General features: G+C 40.7%; 1 long non-coding RNA gene across 1 annotated transcript; it reads right to left on the bottom strand.

Moving 5' to 3' along the window:
- Positions 1-543: 543 nt before the first annotated feature.
- LOC135913565 (uncharacterized) lies at positions 544-5,737 on the bottom strand. The gene is made up of 3 exons (XR_011508554.1): positions 5,599-5,737; positions 822-913; positions 544-567 (listed from the first exon to the last, which is right to left on the bottom strand). It is a non-coding gene; the product is annotated as an uncharacterized lncRNA (long non-coding RNA).
- Between the last annotated feature and the right edge of the window lie 330 nt (positions 5,738-6,067).

Raw genomic sequence — 6,067 nt, 5'->3', positions numbered from 1 at the left:
TCCTGGTGACATCACCAGAGGAACCCTGGTGAGGGCACGACGAGCACTGCGGTTACCGGCAGGGCACGGAGAGGAACACGGGATTTTTAAATTTTGTTTTGTGGCGCCCTCGGTGCATTGCGTGGCCACGTTTGGCATCGCTGATCGTAACAGCATTCAGAACTGAATTGCCGTTTTTATTTGAAATGTTTAAACAAATGTCCGAGGTGGTTTAGGGGCCCGTTAATAGATAGACGAATACCGAAAACGCTGCCGACACAGAATAGATTTATATTATATAAGGTTGTATTATATATATGTATATGTATACTGCGAGACAGCTGTTAAGCCGCCACGGTTTATTGCGCAGCTCGCGCGCTGACGAAGATGACGCTGGCCATGATGATGCATATCTACAGATGAAGAAGATGATGGTGTAATATACTGCTAACACAATTTCCCCTACGTGTGGAAGCGGCCAACCTGGCCTCTCATTATGGTGGACAACGCCGTATGAAAGGCTTTAAACGCGTAACATGCACAATCTCATGGAACACGCTTGGGGCGGGTCCCGGCAGTCATGAGGTGCTGCAAGCAAAAGAAGTACAACGTATATTATACATATCGGAACAGCTGGAAAAGAACACTAAAGATGAATATTTTACAGTGTTAGTAACGTGAGAAAAAAGCTAATTTAAAGAAAATAAAGAAATAAAATCCTGCTGTTTCTTTGGGAAAATGCTAACGAAATACATATATAAAAATAACACAATATTTTTGTTTACAAGACAATAGTGAAAATACTGATAGGAACTGTTTAAAAAAACATACGGGCACAATACCTGTCAAGTATTTTGAGGAGATGGAGTAACCATGCTTTAATTTGTTGTTTGGCTTCTTTTTGGGAACGCTGTTGAATGATTTCTTTAGCCAACTGGTTAAAATAGAAAGGAACGTAACATTCTCAACTTTTTACCATTGTGCGCATATATACGCGGTAAATGATAAACATATGTCTTAGCGTTTTAGGTTTACTCGAAATTATTTTGTAACGATTGGAGAAAATATTGCTAAGAAGTATCACTTGTACAGACCCGAAAAGGAGTCAACATCTGCAATGTTACTTCTTACGTCATTGTCTGAACAATCATAGCTTATTCACTTGATCTACTTTCGTTTGCGAGAAAGAACCAAAAACTGAAATTCCATATCTGAGCACAGGCTGGCCTAGAGCCTTAAAAACTAATCTTCACAATTTAACAGGTGTGTTAAATTTTAGCGTCTATAACTGAGCTGCTACCGTTCGCAAATGCTTCATTATGTAGTCAATGTGGACATCCCACAACATAGGGTCGTCCAAATGAAGACCAAGGTACTTAACAGGAGGGGATAGCGATAGAGACATGCCAAAGCATTTTAAACACTGAGAACCATGTAATTGAATGGACAGGTCTAGGCTAAGTGTCTTATGAGGGCTTCTAAAACATATCATGGTAGGTTTTTATTTGTTTAAATCTATTCGATTAGTATTTATTTATTTATTTATTTATTTATTTATTTATTTATTTATTTATTTATTTATTTATTTATTTATACACATACCTCACTGGCTCCAACTGGAGTATTACGTGAGAGGGGTAAGAGAGACAACATGTAGCGAAAACAGGAGCAAAAAACACAGCTAACAACAAATCAAACAATTGCAAAAAAAAAAGAAAATTGAATCTAAAGACGCCGAGCAACAGCAAGCAAAATGAAGGACAACAACACTCTGGACGATCAGAAACGCGCATGGCTCATCGAACTCCTGCATACAACTGCAAACGCATGTATATTTATAAACTGCTTGCAAGGATAGAGAATGACAGTCAAGTCGCATGGTACAAATGAAACGTGTGCGCATAACTACGGAATCAATTTTTTTAATGGTTCTCTAAACGTGTCCAGATTAATAATTTCAACCATGTGGCTTGGAAGCTCGTTCCATGCTGCTATTGTCAGAGGCAATGCAGATTTGTTAAATGCATTTGTGTGGCCAAAAACGCGTGTGAAACTGTGTGCGTTATATAAGCGGCGAGATGTGCGAAATGGGCGGGAAAGGATGGTGTAGTTGCGGGTTGACTGTGAGTGATTTTGTGCAGTAAGCAAAGCAGAGCTATCGTCCTTCTAGATTCAAGAGATGGGAGTGATAGTGATTTCTTTATAGCAGTAACGCTAGAATGCCTACTGTAATCTTTCGCGATGAAACGCGTGGTACGGTTTTGAACAGATTCAAGAGAATTCATTAAATATTCCTGATGTGGCGACCAGAACGCGGAAGCGAATTCAAGCTGAGGACGAACAAAGGTTCTGCACGCTATTTCACGAGTGGCTGAAGGGGCTTCACGTAGGTTTCGTTCTAGGTAACCAAGTGTGCTAGATTCTTTTGCTGTAACATGTTTTATATGCACCTTCCATGATAAGTTTGTTGTAATATGAATACCGAGATATTTGTACAAGGGGGTGACAGTGACAGCACTGTTATTAAGCGAGTAAGTGTAAAGAGAGTTAGTTTTCTTTCGGCTGACAGTCATTAATTTGCAGTTTTCTGTATTTAGAGACATTTGCCATAGCGTGCACCAGTTTGTAATCTTATCTATATCTTTTTGAAGAGCGATGTGGCCGTCAGGTGTCCTCATTTGGCGATAAACTACGCAATCGTCAGCAAATAATGTGATGGCTGATGTTATGTTCGATGGCAAATCATTTATATAGATGAGAAACAATAGCGGACCCAGCGCGCTACCTTGAGGTACACCAGATGACAAATCGGCCAAGGAAGAAAAATGATTGTCAGTAAACGTAAACTGTTTGAGGGATGTGAGCAAGTTCCTTATCCACTATATTGTAAGGCTGTCTAAGTGTAATGATGATAATTTGGCTATTATTCTAGAGTGGGGAACGCTATCAAAGGCTTTGGCAAAGTCAATAAAGATACTATCAATCTGGAAACCATTGTGTATGTATGTGAATAGCTCGTTAGTGAATTCGATTAGTTGAGTCTCACAGGAAAGTCCTTTCCTAAAACCGTGTTGCTTCGGATAGAAAAAATTGTTAGCTTCTAAGTGCTGCACAATATTAGATGCTATCACATGCTCTAGTAATTTACATCGAATGCTTGTTAATGATATGGGTCGGCAATTACTTGTCTCACTTTTATCGCCTGACTTAAAGATGGCAATGATTTTCCCGATTTTCCAGTGACAAGGTAGCTCCCCTGTGGATAAGGATTGCTCAAAAATGCGTGATAAAATGGAGGCTGTATATGTGGATGTATGCTTTAAAATGTTAATAATTATACCATCAACGCCGGCTGAGGTAGAGACCTTTAGTTTTTTAATTAGGGATTAGATGCCGGCGGCATCAATCTTGATTGGTGTCATATACCTGTATTTTACCTCTGCGATTGCAGGAATGGTAGAGTAATCCTCGCTTGTAAACATCGAGATAAAAAAATTATTAAAAGCAACTGAGGATTCTTCTGAAATAGGTGCTCTGGTATTGTCTTGGAGTGAAATTCGGCTCGAGTCTTTTCGAGGGGAAGTCACTGCCCAAAATTTTAAGGGTTATTTTGCACCATTGATTGGAGGTCATGTGAAAAGAATTCATACTTAGCACTAGGAATGTTATTGCAATAATCTTTTTCGAACTCTTTATGTTTTAACCACGCCACTGGGGTTCCTTGCCAGTTAGCAATTCTGAACAGGCGTTTCTTTTTTATCTTTTATTGAGCGTAGCATCCTGTGATACCATAGTTTTGAACTATTTACCCGGAAGTTAGTTAGATGAATATGAGAATGTGTAAGCGGCATTAGTGTTTCCTTAAAGAGCTTCCAGTTTTCCTCAACAGGTCCGGAAACAAAATAACGTATGAATGAGCTATAGCAATTCTCTAAACATATGTTGATGGCAGTGAAATCAGCTTTCTTATAATTAAATATGCGTTAGGTGTCGTAGTGCGTTTGTATAAGGGTAGCTCTATTGTGAGGGTAACGAGTAGATGATCACTAAAACCAGGCGTCAAAGAAACTGATGCAACTGTTTCAGGAATATATTTGAAAACGAGGCCAAGAACATTATTGCCACGGGTGGGTTTCTGAATCATTTGCACTAGAGAAAAGTCTAGCGCAAGTGCTACGAAATCGTTGGAGTGTTAGCACGGTGACGTTAGGTTAGCCCGATCAATTTCTGGGTAATTCAAATCACCAAATAAGGATATGTTAGCTTTAGGAAATTTCGTTGTAATTTCGCAAAGATTTTCATACAAATGTGACGTGAACGTTTCTGTACTGTCTGGTGGTCGATAACATATTCCAAATACGTTCTTTGAATGCGAAGATGGAAGGCAGACCCAGGTTTTTTCAAGTGGGCTTGAAATTTAAAGTGGAAAGGCAGTAATGTCTTTTTTTGCGGCTATCAATACCCAGCCGCCCCTTCTTCCGTCCCTGTCTTTACGATAGATGCTGTAGTCAACTGATGGTTGTAGGAATTCGTCATAAGTGATATCGAAGTGGAGCCATGTTTCTGTGACTAGTAGAATATCACAATTGCTGTTTGCTAGATGCGAGCAAACTTCGACACGTTTTGGGAGTAAACTGCGCGTATTCGTGAAAGATACCGAAATCTGCGCTACATCATTATGGACACTTGGATTCCGAGGTGGATAACAATCAGATGAGACTGCCGGCCTTCGAAACTGCTATCTAGATGATTAAGTAACACTGTCAGTGTCAGCGCAGTAAGAGAACACGGTGTTCTCTAGGCGCAGTTTATCGACGGCTAGCTTAAACGGCACATTTTTGGACTTCGCGAATTCTACTAACTTCCTTCTGGCTACTCGTGTCTGCAATGAAAAGTCTTCACGCACAGCAAAATTTGTATTTTTGAACTTACAACCTTTTTCTATTACTATATGCTTATCCTTGAAGAAGGTGAATTTAGTAATAATCGGTCTACATTTACCCGCTTGGTATTTGCCAAGACGATGCGCACGGTCGACTTGCGAAGATTCCATTGCAACGCCAAGCTCTTTTGAACAAATATCAACGAGTCTGCCTTCTGACGCTGACCTTGTTTCATTGGAATCATCGGGGATGCCAAAAAAGAGGAAATTGCATTGCCTTAGCCGATTTTCCTTATCATCGCATCTTGATTCAATAGTCATAATTTGCTCAGATATTGAAATAATAGTTTCGGGCGAGCGGAGTGGCAATGCACTTTGGTTTTTTTTTTTTTCAGCGATGACGTGTCAACCTCAATAACACGTATTCTTGAAGATAGCTGTTGCAGTTCCTCGTTTACAGATGCTTGCCCGCGCTTAAGTGCGTGTAAATCACTACGCATATCTTCCTGCCCGCTTTCAATCCTTGTTACGGTTTCCAAAACAGTTGTTAACAATTCTTCGGTAGAAGGTCCTGGATGTGTTTCGACATCGCCAGATAGAAGCAGAGCCATTATTTTAACACACATTGCTACTCAGCTGCTACAACGCTTACACAAGTTAGAGAGCTTAGTGGGGCACGACACCACGAATAGGCAACGGTTCCTACTCCGAACGGAAAAACAATCAAAATATCTAACCTGAAACATTAATAAGGGTCAGTGCGCCTTTGCTGCAGCGGTGTTGTGCCCCAGTGAAGTGCTTGCTGAGGAATCCTTTTGTAGGCTGAGGACACGATTGATAGCGGAAGCGGTAGATGCAGATACAGGTTGCCAGCTAACGTGGGAAGTCCGGCCAAAAAGCACTGGTGGCGTCCAACAGTCGAAAAAATCCGGGGGAAGCCAGCTTGTTGATGCATCCGCAGTGCACGCAGTAGCAGTCATTGAAGCTGCCGGGCACGCAGCCACGGGCACAATCGTCAGCACGGCCACCTGAAACATTATAAAGGGTGAGTAGCCAATCAATCACACGTATTGCGTCTTCTTGTAGTTTTACGGCTTCAGGTACGATTCGTGCAATAGAATAATGTGCAATGTCATCAGCGTATTGAAATATTGCAGCATTCAGTTGTATGTTGGCAATATCATTGATGTAAATGTTAAATAAAGG

The sequence above is a fragment of the Dermacentor albipictus genome, chromosome 9 (assembly GCF_038994185.2).
Source record: "Dermacentor albipictus isolate Rhodes 1998 colony chromosome 9, USDA_Dalb.pri_finalv2, whole genome shotgun sequence".
Classification (NCBI taxonomy): domain Eukaryota; kingdom Metazoa; phylum Arthropoda; class Arachnida; order Ixodida; family Ixodidae; genus Dermacentor; species Dermacentor albipictus.
This window is presented reverse-complemented; position numbering and strand designations above follow the sequence as displayed.